Below are 15530 nucleotides of genomic sequence, written 5' to 3'. Positions count from 1 at the left end.
CAAAATTGATTATTTCTTCTTCTTGCCTTCCATAGCATTGATAAGAACCTTATCTAGCACTACACTTCGAAGGTGATGATCCTTCTGTCTTGTTTCATTATTGTCCAGGTTTTGCTTCCGTATGTTATCACATAAACAACCAAACTATTTACACATATTCCTTGCGCATCATTGTACAAAGTATGTTTCTTACATTAAACATCTTTAAATGTAATAATTATCACAGTTTCCTACATTTTATAAATTTTTCCAAAATTATTAACAAACAGATAATTGCACGCATAAATAAGAAACTAAAAAAAAAAACATAGGCCTCCTCCATATCCCCTCAAAGCCTCCTTTCCATCTCCAATATAAGAGTTCTTTCTACCATTTTTATAGAAGAAAAATTAATCTATTTGCTCTTAACTTAGGAAAAGTGCAATGAGAATTTTGTACCAAACACTTCACATGTCTTGATCTGAGGACCATGACTGGTAGTTATCAAAGCATTGCAAAATGTACATGTGGCTAACACTTCAAAACTGAGGAACAATAAGTCATTTTAAGGTCAAAACATCATGCCAGGGTTGGCGGCTAACACTAAATAAAAATAAATAATAAAGTGGAATCGCAACCCGGAGTCCACTGTACAGAGATGTGTAAATGCTGCTAGTGAACAATGGCGGAACTTAACAGTAAGCGATTACCTTAAACGCACCGTGTTAAACGCCACGCATTGTGAACAAAACTCACAGTACCCAGCTCAGGTACTGCCCAGAATGGTACTGCTAAAAGTAAGCAAGGTACTAAATGCTGTTAAACATCACAGGTGAAATAGCACGTGGGTAGAGCTCGCTCTGCAAGTAAATTGTGCTAGCCGCACACATGTCATGAAGCAGATGCTGAGTCCACTAAGAGAACACATGTGCCGCTAGGTGCAAGACTCTGTCACCTTCCCGGAGAAATACAGCCTGAGGGTTGGACTTGCTCTGTAACTCAACTGTCCTAACTGCACACATGAAGGAGACAGATGCTAAGCAAAAGGAAAGTTACCCAGTCCTAAACCTTGATATATTCAAAGAAATTCCTGAAAAGACCCTGATAGACCAATCCAGCCATGAATAAGGTTAATCTTCTAACAGATCCTTAATCTGTCAAGTTAACAGGGCTCGAGATCAATACAAGAGTCATTTGAAACAAAACAAAAAAGTAAGAAAAATGGATTTATTTCTGTAATGGGTTTCAGACCTTAAAAGTTGCCGTACATTTTAGACTAAAATCAATTTATTATTTTTTTTTATTTAGTGCTATCCGCCAACCCTAACATGATGTTTTGACCTTAAAATATCTTATTGTTCCTCAGTTTTGAACTGTTAGCCACATGTACATGTTGCAAGGCTTTGATAACTACCAGTCATGGTACCCAGATCAAGACATACGATGTGTTTGGTACAAAATTCTCCTTGCACTTTTCCTAAATTATGAGCAAATAGATTATTTTTTCTTCTATAAAAATGGTAGAAAGAGCACTTATATTGGAGATGGAAAGGAGGCTTTGAGGGGATATGGAGGAGGCCTATGTTTTTTAATTTTATTTTTAGGTGTGCAATTATCTGTTTTCTGATAATTTTGGAAAAGTAGCTAAAATTAATGAAACTGTCAAAGTTGGTAATTTTTAAGTTGTGGAATGTGTGAAAATATGTTTTTGTGATCTATCATATGCTTTTTAAATGAGGCTCCTTTACACAATAGACTAAAATCATCCAAGTCTGTAAATGTGTGTAAGATCCAATTACCTTGTAATTTGCAATATACGTTTCTCTGACCTTTTAATTCAAAGTGAGCTAAAAGGTTGCTTTTTGAAGATATATTTGTTAGGCAGATCTCTGAAATAGACATTGCGGAGCTGTGTCCATTCTTATTCTACTTTTCCTAGATTATGAGCAAATTGCTGAGCTTTTTTTCTACTAAAATGGTAGAAAACACACCTTTATTGGCGATGGAAACAAGGCTTTGAGAGGATATGGAGGAGGCCTATGTTTTTGTTCCGAGTTTCTCATTTGTGTGTGCAATCATCTGTTTGTGAATAATTTTGGAAAAGTTGATAGGAAACTGTGATAATTGTTAAGTTTAAGGATGTTTAATGTAAGAAACGTACTTTGTACAATGATGCGTAAGGAATATCTGTAAATAGTTTGGTTGTTTCTGTGATAACATACGGATGCAAAACCTGGACAATAAAGAAACAAGATAGAAGGATCATCACCTTCGAAATGTAGTGCTAGATAAGGTTCTTATCAATGCCATTGATGGCAAGAAGAACAAATAATCAATTTTGGATCAAATCAAGTGAGACATGTCCATTTAAGCAACGATCACTAAGCTATATATTTCCTACTTTGGACACATCATACCAAGAAAAGAATCACTGGAGAAGGAAATCATCATCAGAAAAAGAGAAGGAACATTCAAACAGAAAAAACAGCAACTCGATGTCTTGATATAGTTAAAGTAATGTCAGAAAAGACCCTGACAGACCGATCCAGCCGTGAATTAGGTTAATCTTCTAACAGATCCTTAATCTGTCAAGTTAACAGGGCTCGAGATCAATACTAGAGTCATTTAAAACAAAACAAAAAAGTAAGAAAAATGGATTTTTTTCTGTAATGGGTTTCAGACCTTAAAAGTTGCTGTACATTTTAGACTAAAATCAACCACTTTTGCAGATTTGAGCAAAAGCTCTATTCTCTGAGAGTACTTACATGGGTAGGGAGGGTTAGGACTGGGTAACTTTCCTTTTGCTTAGCATCTGTCTCCTTCATGTGTGCAGTTAGGACAGTTGAGTTACAGAGCAAGTCCAACCCTCAGGCTGTATTTCTCCGGGAAGGTGACAGAGTCTTGCACCTAGCGGCACATGTGTTCTCTTAGTGGACTCAGCATCTGCTTCATGACATGTGTGCGGCTAGCACAATTTACTTGCAGAGCGAGCTCTACCCACGTGCTATTTCACCTGTGATGTTTAACAGCATTTAGTACCTTGCTTACTTTTAGCAGTACCATTCTGGGCAGTACCTGAGCTGGGTACTGTGAGTTTTGTTCACAATGCGTGGCGTTTAACACGGTGCGTTTAAGGTAATCGCTTACTGTTAAGTTCCGCCATTGTTCACTAGCAGCATTTACACATCTCTGTACAGTGGACTCCGGGTTGCGATTCCACTTTATTATTTATTTTTATTTAGTGTTAGCCGCCAACCCTGGCATGATGTTTTGACCTTAAAATGACTTATTGTTCCTCAGTTTTGAAGTGTTAGCCACATGTACATTTTGCAATGCTTTGATAACTACCAGTCATGGTCCTCAGATCAAGACATGTGAAGTGTTTGGTACAAAATTCTCATTGCACTTTTCCTAAGTTAAGAGCAAATAGATTAATTTTTCTTCTATAAAAATGGTAGAAAGAACTCTTATATTGGAGATGGAAAGGAGGCTTTGAGGGGATATGGAGGAGGCCTATGTTTTTTTTTTTAGTTTCTTATTTATGCGTGCAATTATCTGTTTGTTAATAATTTTGGAAAAATTTATAAAATGTAGGAAACTGTGATAATTATTACATTTAAAGATGTTTAATGTAAGAAACATACTTTGTACAATGATGCGCAAGGAATATGTGTAAATAGTTTGGTTGTTTATGTGATAACATACGGAAGCAAAACCTGGACAATAATGAAACAAGACAGAAGGATCATCACCTTCGAAGTGTAGTGCTAGATAAGGTTCTTATCAATGCTATGGAAGGCAAGAAGAAGAAATAATCAATTTTGGATCAAATCAATTGAGACATGTTCCTAGAAGCAACGATCAGCAAGCTATAAATTTCCTACTTTGGACTCATCATACCAAGACAGGAGTCACTGGAGAAGGACATCATCATCAGAAAAATAGAAGGAACATTTAAATAGAAAAAACAGCAACTTGATACCTTGATATATTCAAAGTAATGGCTGAAAAGACCCTGATAGACCAATCCAGCCATGAATAAGGTTAATCTTCTAACAGATCCTTAATCTGTCAAGTTAACAGGGCTCGAGATCAATACAAGAGTCATTTGAAACAAAACAAAAAAGTAAGAAAAATGGATTTATTTCTGTAATGGGTTTCAGACCTTAAAAGTTGCCGTACATTTTAGACTAAAATCAACCACTTTTGCAGATTTGAGCAAAAGCGGCCTACCTTGTGTTAGGAGTTGGGATTCTCCCGCAGAGCGGGATAAATCCCAAGCATTGCCTGGTGCTGGGTCTCCCATTCTGACCCAGCTGCTGCTAATGCTGCTCAGCACAGATGTTGGCCCCTGCAACTTGCACAGGCTCGTGGTATTCGTTTGGTTACTGCTGGCTCTCTAGCTAAGTCTATAGTAACCAGCGTTATGCAGCTGCAGCCTGACGCTTGGGAATCTAAGTCCAGAGATCACCCGACTGAGCATGTCCATGATGTGGCGTCTGCTCATTGGTGGACTGATGTTTGCTGCTCTGGTGAGGTGGCAGCTGCGGATTGGTCCGCAGTCGACGTCTTGACCGACTGGGCGTGAGTGTTTTGGGTAGAGTCTAGTGTATAAAAGGCCCCCAGCGGCACTTGTGGGCGCGCTGGTATCACTTATGTGTGGTTTACATGAGTGGATACTCTACCACTCTGTCTGCACATTTGAGTGTTTCCCTCTTTTCTCTGAGAGTACTTACGTGGGTAGGTAGGGTTAGGACTGGGTAACTTTCCTTTGGCTTAGCGTCTTTATTCTTCATGTGTGCGGTCAGCACAGTTGAGTTACAGAGCAAGTCCAACCCTCAGGCTGTATTTCTCTGGGAAAGCGACAGGGTCTTGCATCTGGCGTCACATGTGTTCTCTTCCTTGACTCAGCATCTGCTTTATTACACGTGTGCGGCTAGCACAATTTACTTGACGAGCGTGCTCTACCCACGTGCTATTTCCCCAGGGACATTTAACAGCATTTAGTTCCTTGCTTACTTTTAGCAGTACCATTCTAGGCAGTAACTGAGCTGGGTACTGTGAGTTTTGTTCACAATGCGTGGCTTTTAACACAGTGCGTTTAAGGTGATTGCTTACTGTTAAGCTCCGCCATTGTTCACTAGTAGCATTTATACATCTCTGTACGGTGGACTCCGGGTTGCGATTCCACTTTATTATTTATTTTTATTTAGTGCTATCCGCCAACCCTAACATCATGTTTTGACCTTAAAATATCTTATTGTTCCTCAGTTTTGAACTGTTAGCCACATGTACATGTTGCAAGGCTTTGATAACTACCAGTCATGGTACCCAGATCAAGACATACGATGTGTTTGGTACAAAATTCTCCTTGCACTTTTCCTAAATTATGAGCAAATAGATTATTTTTTCTTCTATAAAAATGGTAGAAAGAGCACTTATATTGGAGATGGAAAGGAGGCTTTGAGGGGATATGGAGGAGGCCTATGTTTTTTAATTTTATTTTTAGGTGTGCAATTATCTGTTTTCTGATAATTTTGGAAAAGTAGCTAAAATTAATGAAACTGTCAAAGGTGTGAATTTTTAAGTTGTGGAATGTGTGAAAATATGTTTTTGTGATCTATCATATGCTTTTTAAATGAGGCTCCTTTACACAATAGACTAAAATCATCCAAGTCTGTAAATGTGTGTAAGATCCAATTACCTTGTAATTTGCAATATACGTTTGTCTGACCTTTTAATTCAAAGTGAGCTAAAAGGTTGCTTTTTGAAGATATATTTGTTAGGCAGATCTCTGAAATAGACATTGCGGAGCTGTGTCCATTCTTATTCTACTTTTCCTAGATTATGAGCAAATTGCTGAGCTTTTTTCTACTAAAATGGTAGAAAACACACCTTTATTGGCGATGGAAACAAGGCTTTGAGAGGATATGGAGGAGGCCTATGTTTTTGTTCCGAGTTTCTTATTTGTGTGTGCAATCATCTGTTTGTGAATAATTTTGGAAAAGTTGATAGGAAACTGTGATAATTGTTAAGTTTAAGGATGTTTAATGTAAGAAACGTACTTTGTACAATGATGCGTAAGGAATATCTGTAAATAGTTTGGTTGTTTCTGTGATAACATACGGATGCAAAACCTGGACAATAAAGAAACAAGATAGAAGGATCATCACCTTCGAAATGTAGTGCTAGATAAGGTTCTTATCAATGCAAATATTTGCAAACAACTGTCCTAACTGCACACATGAAGGAGACAGATGCTAAGCCAAAGGAAAGTTACCCAGTCCTAACCCTTCCTACCCACCTAAGTACTCTCAGAGAATAGAGCGACACACTCAAGCGTGCAGACAGAGTGGTAGAGTATCCACTCACATAACCCACACATAAGTGATACCAACGCACCTGCAAGTGCCGCTGGGGGCCTTTTATACACTCGACTCTATCCAAAACACTCACGCCCAGTCGGCCAAGAGGTCGCCTGCGGACCAACCCGCAGCTGCCACCTCACCAGAGCAGCAAACGTCAGAACACCAATGAGCAGACGCCACATCATGGACATGCTCAGTCGGGTGATCTCTGGACTTAGACTCCCAAGTGTCAGGCTGCAGCGGCATAACGCTGGTTACTATAGACTTAGCTAGAGAGCCAGCTGTAACCAAACGAATACCACGAGCCTGTGCAAGACGCTGGGGCCAACATCTGTGCTGAGCAGCATTAGCAGCAGCTGGGTCAGAATGGGAGAACCCAGCACCAGGCAGTGCTTGGGATCTATCTTGCACTGCGGGAGAATCCCAACACCTAACACAAGGTAGGCCGCTTTTGCTCAAATCTGCAAAAGTGGTTGATTTTAGTCTAAAATGTACAGCAACTTTTAAGGTCTGAAACCCATTACAGAAAAAAATCCATTTTTCTTACTTTTTTGTTTTGTTTTAAATGACTCTAGTATTGATCTCGAGCCCTGTTAACTTGACAGATTAAGGATCTGTTAGAAGATTAACCTAATTCACGGCTGGATCGGTCTGTCAGGGTCTTTTCTGACATTACTTTAACTATATCAAGACATCGAGTTGCTGTTTTTTCTGTTTGAATGTTCCTTCTCTTTTTCTGATGATGATTTCCTTCTCCAGTGATTCTTTTCTTGGTATGATGTGTCCAAAGTAGGAAATATATAGCTTAGTGATCGTTGCTTAAATGGACATGTCTCCCTTGATTTGATCCAAAATTGATTATTTGTTCTTCTTGCCATCAATGGCATTGATAAGAACCTTATCTAGCACTACATTTCGAAGGTGATGATCCTTCTATCTTGTTTCTTTATTGTCCAGGTTTTGCATCCGTATGTTATCACAGAAACAACCAAACTATTTACAGATATTCCTTACGCATCATTGTACAAAGTATGTTTCTTACATTAAACATCCTTAAACTTAACAATTATCACAGTTTCCTATCAACTTTTCCAAAATTATTCACAAACAAATGATTGCACACACAAATAAGAATCTCGGAACAAAAACATAGGCCTCCTCCATATCCTCTCAAAGCCTTGTTTCCATCGCCAATAAAGGTGTGTTTTCTACCATTTTAGTAGAAAAAAAGCTCAGCAATTTGCTCATAATCTAGGAAAAGTAGAATAAGAATGGACACAGCTCCGCAATGTCTATTTCAGAGATCTGCCTAACAAATATATCTTCAAAAAGCAACCTTTTAGCTCACTTTGAATTAAAAGGTCAGAGAAACGTATATTGCAAATTACAAGGTAATTGGATCTTACACACATTTACAGACTTGGATGATTTTAGTCTATTGTGTAAAGGAGCCTCATTTAAAAAGCATATGATAGATCACAAAAACATATTTTCACACATTCCACAACTTAAAAATTAACAACTTTGACAGTTTCATTAATTTTAGCTACTTTTCCAAAATTATCAGAAAACAGATAATTGCACACCTAAAAATAAAATTAAAAAACATAGGCCTCCTCCATATCCCCTCAAAGCCTCCTTTCCATCTCCAATATAAGTGCTCTTTCTACCATTTTTATAGAAGAAAAAATAATCTATTTGCTCATAATTTAGGAAAAGTGCAAGGAGAATTTTGTACCAAACACATCGTATGTCTTGATCTGGTTACCATGACTGGTAGTTATCAAAGCCTTGCAACATGTACATGTGGCTAACAGTTCAAAACTGAGGAACAATAAGATATTTTAAGGTCAAAACATCGTTAGGGTTGGCGGATAGCACTAAATAAAAAAAAATAATAAAGTGGAATCGCAACCCGGAGTCCACCGTACAGAGATGTATAAATGCTGCTAGTGAACAATGGCGGAGCTTAACAGTAAGCAATCACCTTAAACGCACTGTGTTAAAAGCCACGCATTGTGAACAAAACTCACAGTACCCAGCTCAGTTACTGCCTAGAATGGTACTGCTAAAAGTAAGCAAGGTACTAAATGGTGTTAAATGTCCCTGGGGAAATAGCACGTGGGTAGAGCTCGCTCTTCAAGTAAATTGTGCTAGCCGCACACGTGTAATAAAGCAGATGCTGAGTCAAGGAAGAGAACACATGTGACGCCAGGTGCAAGACCCTGTCGCTTTCCCAGAGAAATACAGCCTGAGGGTTGGACTTGCTCTGTAACTCAACTGTCCTAACCGCACACATGAAGAATAAAGACGCTAAGCCAAAGGAAAGTTACCCAGTCCTAACCCTACCTACCCACGTAAGTACTCTCAGAGAAAAGAGCGAAACACTCAAATGTGCAGACAGAGTGGTAGAGTATCCACTCATGTAAACCATACATAAGTGATACCAGCGCGCCCACAAGTGCCGCTGGGGGCCTTTTATACACTAGACTCTACCCAAAACACTCACGCCCAATCGGTCAAGACGTCGACTGCGGACCAATCCGCAGCTGCCACCTCACCAGAGCAGCAAACGTCAGTCCACCAATGAGAAGACGCCACATCATGGACATGCTCAGTTGGGTGATCTCTGGACTTAGATTCCCAAGCGTCAGGCTGCAGCTGCATAACGCTGGTTACCATAGACTTAGCTAGAGAGCCAGCAGTAACCAAACGAATACCACGAGCCTGTGCAAGATGCAGGGGCCAACATCTGTGCTGAGCAGCATTAGCAGCAGCTGGGTCAGAATGGGAGACCCAGCACCAGGCAATGCTTGGGATTTATCCCGCTCTGCAGGAGAATCCCAACTCCTAATACAAGGTAGGCCGCTTTTGCTCAAATCTGCAAAAGTGGTTGATTTTAGTCTAAAATGTACGGCAACTTTTAAGGTCTGAAACCCATTACAGAAATAAATCCATTTTTCTTACTTTTTTGTTTTGTTTCAAATGACTCTTGTATTGATCTCGAGCCCTGTTAACTTGACAGATTAAGGATCTGTTAGAAGATTAACCTTATTCATGGCTGGATTGGTCTATCAGGGTCTTTTCAGCCATTACTTTGAATATATCAAGGTATCAAGTTGCTGTTTTTTCTATTTAAATGTTCGTTCTATTTTTCTGATGATGATGTCCTTCTCCAGTGACTCCTTTCTTGGTATGATGAGTCCAAAGTAGGAAATTTATAGCTTGCTGATCGTTGCTTTTAGGAACATGTCTCAGTTGATTTGATCCAAAATTGATTATTTCTTCTTCTTGCCTTCCATAGCATTGATAAGAACCTTATCAAGCACTACACTTCGAAGGTGATGATCCTTCTGTCTTGTTTCTTTATTGTCCAGGTTTTGCTTCCATATGTTATCACATAAACAACCAAACTATTTACACATATTCCTTGCGCATCATTGTACAAAGTATGTTTCTTACATTAAACATCTTTAAATGTAATAATTATCACAGTTTCCTACATTTTATAAATTTTTCCAAAATTATTAACAAACAGATAATTGCACGCATAAATAAGAAACTAAAAAAAAACCATAGGCCTCCTCCATATCCCCTCAAAGCCTCCTTTCCATCTCCAATATAAGAGTTCTTTCTACCATTTTTATAGAAGAAAAAATAATCTATTTGCTCTTAACTTAGGAAAAGTGCAATGAGAATTTTGTACCAAACACTTCATATGTCTTGATCTGAGAACCATGACTGGTAGTTATCAAAGCATTGCAAAATGTACATGTGGCCAACACTTCAAAACTGAGGAACAATAAGTCATTTTAAGGTCAAAACATCATGTTAGGGTTGGCGGATAGCACTAAATAAAAATAAATAATAAAGTGGAATCGCAACCCGGAGTCCACTGTACAGAGATGTGTAAATGCTGCTAGTGAACAATGGCGGAACTTAACAGTAAGCCATTACCTTAAATGCACTGTGTTAAACGCCACGCATTGTGAACAAAACTCACAGTACCCAGCTCAGGTACTGCCCAGAATGGTACTGCTAAAAGTAAGCAAGGTACCAAATGCTGTTAAACATCACAGGTGAAATAGCACGTGGGTAGAGCTCGCTCTGCAAGTAAATTGTGCTAGCCGCACACATGTCATGAAGCAGATGCTGAGTCAAGGAAGAGAACACATGTGCCGCTAGGTGCAAGACTCTGTCACCTTCCCGGAGAAATACAGCCTGAGGGTTGTACTTGCTCTGTAACTCAACTGTCCTAACTGCACACATGAAGGAGACAGATGCTAAGCCAAAGGAAAGTTACCCAGTCCTAACCCTTCCTACCCACGTAAGTACTCTCAGAGAATAGAGCGACACACTCAAGCGTGCAGACAGAGTGGTAGAGTATCCACTCACATAACCCACACATAAGTGATACCAACGCACCTGCAAGTGCCGCTGGGGGCCTTTTATACACTAGACTCTATCCAAAACACTCATGCCGTCGGCCAAGAGGTCGCCTGCGGACCAACCCGCAGCTGCCACCTCACCAGAGCAGCAAACGTCAGAACACCAATGAGCAGACGCCACATCATGGACATGCTCAGTCGGGTGATCTCTGGACTTAGACTCCCAAGTGTCAGGCTGCAGCGGCATAACGCTGGTTACTATAGACTTAGCTAGAGAGCCAGCTGTTACCAAACGAATACCATGAGCCTGTGCAAGACGCTGGGGCCAACATCTGTGCTGAGCAGCATTAGCAGCAGCTGGGTCAGAATGGGAGAACCCAGCACCAGGCAGTGCTTGGGATCTATCTTGCACTGCGGGAGAATCCCAACACCTAACACAAGGTAGGCCGCTTTTGCTCAAATCTGCAAAAGTGGTTGATTTTAGTCTAAAATGTACAGCAACTTTTAAGGTCTGAAACCCATTACAGAAAAAAATCCATTTTTCTTACTTTATTGTTTTGTTTTAAATGACTCTAGTATTGATCTCGAGCCCTGTTAACTTGACAGATTAAGGATCTGTTAGAAGATTAACCTAATTCACGGCTGGATCGGTCTGTCAGGGTCTTTTCTGACATTACTTTAACTATATCAAGACATCGAGTTGCTGTTTTTTCTGTTTGAATGTTCCTTCTCTTTTTCTGATGATTTCCTTCTCCAGTGATTCTTTTCTTGGTATGATGTGTCCAAAGTAGGAAATATATAGCTTAGTGATCGTTGCTTAAAGGGACATGTCTCACTTGATTTGATCCAAAATTGATTATTTGTTCTTCTTGCCATCAATGGCATTGATAAGAACCTTATCTAGCACTACATTTCTAAGGTGATGATCCTTCCTTCTATCTTGTTTCTTTATTGTCCAGGTTTTGCATCCGTATGTTATCACAGAAACAACCAAACTATTTACAGATATTCCTTACGCATCATTGTACAAAGTATGTTTCTTACATTAAACATCCTTAAACTTAACAATTATCACAGTTTCCTATCAACTTTTCCAAAATTATTCACAAACAGATGATTGCACACACAAATAAGAATCTCGGAACAAAAACATAGGCCTCCTCCATATCCTCTCAAAGCCTTGTTTCCATCGCCAATAAAGGTGTGTTTTCTACCATTTTAGTAGAAAAAAAGCTCAGCAATTTGCTCATAATCTAGGAAAAGTAGAATAAGAATGGACACAGCTCCGCAATGTCTATTTCAGAGATCTGCCTAACAAATATATCTTCAAAAAGCAACCTTTTAGCTCACTTTGAATTAAAAGGTCAGAGAAACGTATATTGCAAATTACAAGGTAATTGGATCTTACACACATTTACAGACTTGGATGATTTTAGTCTATTGTGTAAAGGAGCCTCATTTAAAAAGCATATGATAGATCACAAAAACATATTTTCACACATTCCACAACTTAAAAATTAACAACTTTGACAGTTTCATTAATTTTAGCTACTTTTCCAAAATTATCAGAAAACAGATAATTGCACACCTAAAAATAAAATTAAAAAACATAGGCCTCCTCCATATCCCCTCAAAGCCTCCTTTCCATCTCCAATATAAGTGCTCTTTCTACCATTTTTATAGAAGAAAAAATAATCTATTTGCTCATAATTTAGGAAAAGTGCAAGGAGAATTTTGTACCAAACACATCGTATGTCTTGATCTGGTTACCATGACTGGTAGTTATCAAAGCCTTGCAACATGTACATGTGGCTAACAGTTCAAAACTGAGGAACAATAAGATATTTTAAGGTCAAAACATCGTTAGGGTTGGCGGATAGCACTAAATAAAAAAAAATAATAAAGTGGAATCGCAACCCGGAGTCCACCGTACAGAGATGTATAAATGCTGCTAGTGAACAATGGCGGAGCTTAACAGTAAGCAATCACCTTAAACGCACTGTGTTAAAAGCCACGCATTGTGAACAAAACTCACAGTACCCAGCTCAGTTACTGCCTAGAATGGTACTGCTAAAAGTAAGCAAGGTACTAAATGGTGTTAAATGTCCCTGGGGAAATAGCACGTGGGTAGAGCTCGCTCTTCAAGTAAATTGTGCTAGCCGCACACGTGTAATAAAGCAGATGCTGAGTCAAGGAAGAGAACACATGTGACGCCAGGTGCAAGACCCTGTCGCTTTCCCAGAGAAATACAGCCTGAGGGTTGGACTTGCTCTGTAACTCAACTGTCCTAACCGCACACATGAAGAATAAAGACGCTAAGCCAAAGGAAAGTTACCCAGTCCTAACCCTACCTACCCACGTAAGTACTCTCAGAGAAAAGAGCGAAACACTCAAATGTGCAGACAGAGTGGTAGAGTATCCACTCATGTAAACCATACATAAGTGATACCAGCGCGCCCACAAGTGCCGCTGGGGGCCTTTTATACACTAGACTCTACCCAAAACACTCACGCCCAATCGGTCAAGACGTCGACTGCGGACCAATCCGCAGCTGCCACCTCACCAGAGCAGCAAACGTCAGTCCACCAATGAGAAGACGCCACATCATGGACATGCTCAGTTGGGTGATCTCTGGACTTAGATTCCCAAGCGTCAGGCTGCAGCTGCATAACGCTGGTTACCATAGACTTAGCTAGAGAGCCAGCAGTAACCAAACGAATACCACGAGCCTGTGCAAGATGCAGGGGCCAACATCTGTGCTGAGCAGCATTAGCAGCAGCTGGGTCAGAATGGGAGACCCAGCACCAGGCAATTCTTGGGATTTATCCCGCTCTGCAGGAGAATCCCAACTCCTAATACAAGGTAGGCCGCTTTTGCTCAAATCTGCAAAAGTGGTTGATTTTAGTCTAAAATGTACGGCAACTTTTAAGGTCTGAAACCCATTACAGAAATAAATCCATTTTTCTTACTTTTTTGTTTTGTTTCAAATGACTCTTGTATTGATCTCGAGCCCTGTTAACTTGACAGATTAAGGATCTGTTAGAAGATTAACCTTATTCATGGCTGGATTGGTCTATCAGGGTCTTTTCAGCCATTACTTTGAATATATCAAGGTATCAAGTTGCTGTTTTTTCTATTTAAATGTTCGTTCTATTTTTCTGATGATGATGTCCTTCTCCAGTGACTCCTTTCTTGGTATGATGAGTCCAAAGTAGGAAATTTATAGCTTGCTGATCGTTGCTTTTAGGAACATGTCTCAGTTGATTTGATCCAAAATTGATTATTTCTTCTTCTTGCCTTCCATAGCATTGATAAGAACCTTATCAAGCACTACACTTCGAAGGTGATGATCCTTCTGTCTTGTTTCTTTATTGTCCAGGTTTTGCTTCCATATGTTATCACATAAACAACCAAACTATTTACACATATTCCTTGCGCATCATTGTACAAAGTATGTTTCTTACATTAAACATCTTTAAATGTAATAATTATCACAGTTTCCTACATTTTATAAATTTTTCCAAAATTATTAACAAACAGATAATTGCACGCATAAATAAGAAACTAAAAAAAAACCATAGGCCTCCTCCATATCCCCTCAAAGCCTCCTTTCCATCTCCAATATAAGAGTTCTTTCTACCATTTTTATAGAAGAAAAAATAATCTATTTGCTCTTAACTTAGGAAAAGTGCAATGAGAATTTTGTACCAAACACTTCATATGTCTTGATCTGAGAACCATGACTGGTAGTTATCAAAGCATTGCAAAATGTACATGTGGCCAACACTTCAAAACTGAGGAACAATAAGTCATTTTAAGGTCAAAACATCATGTTAGGGTTGGCGGATAGCACTAAATAAAAATAAATAATAAAGTGGAATCGCAACCCGGAGTCCACTGTACAGAGATGTGTAAATGCTGCTAGTGAACAATGGCGGAACTTAACAGTAAGCCATTACCTTAAATGCACTGTGTTAAACGCCACGCATTGTGAACAAAACTCACAGTACCCAGCTCAGGTACTGCCCAGAATGGTACTGCTAAAAGTAAGCAAGGTACCAAATGCTGTTAAACATCACAGGTGAAATAGCACGTGGGTAGAGCTCGCTCTGCAAGTAAATTGTGCTAGCCGCACACATGTCATGAAGCAGATGCTGAGTCAAGGAAGAGAACACATGTGCCGCTAGGTGCAAGACTCTGTCACCTTCCCGGAGAAATACAGCCTGAGGGTTGTACTTGCTCTGTAACTCAACTGTCCTAACTGCACACATGAAGGAGACAGATGCTAAGCCAAAGGAAAGTTACCCAGTCCTAACCCTTCCTACCCACGTAAGTACTCTCAGAGAATAGAGCGACACACTCAAGCGTGCAGACAGAGTGGTAGAGTATCCACTCACATAACCCACACATAAGTGATACCAACGCACCTGCAAGTGCCGCTGGGGGCCTTTTATACACTAGACTCTATCCAAAACACTCATGCCGTCGGCCAAGAGGTCGCCTGCGGACCAACCCGCAGCTGCCACCTCACCAGAGCAGCAAACGTCAGAACACCAATGAGCAGACGCCACATCATGGACATGCTCAGTCGGGTGATCTCTGGACTTAGACTCCCAAGTGTCAGGCTGCAGCGGCATAACGCTGGTTACTATAGACTTAGCTAGAGAGCCAGCTGTTACCAAACGAATACCATGAGCCTGTGCAAGACGCTGGGGCCAACATCTGTGCTGAGCAGCATTAGCAGCAGCTGGGTCAGAATGGGAGAACCCAGCACCAGGCAGTGCTTGGGATCTAT

Source organism: Dendrobates tinctorius, unplaced genomic scaffold (genome assembly GCF_039654945.1).
Source record: "Dendrobates tinctorius isolate UK_male_01 unplaced genomic scaffold, ASM3965494v1 ptg000030l, whole genome shotgun sequence".
Classification (NCBI taxonomy): domain Eukaryota; kingdom Metazoa; phylum Chordata; class Amphibia; order Anura; family Dendrobatidae; genus Dendrobates; species Dendrobates tinctorius.
This window is presented reverse-complemented; position numbering follows the sequence as displayed.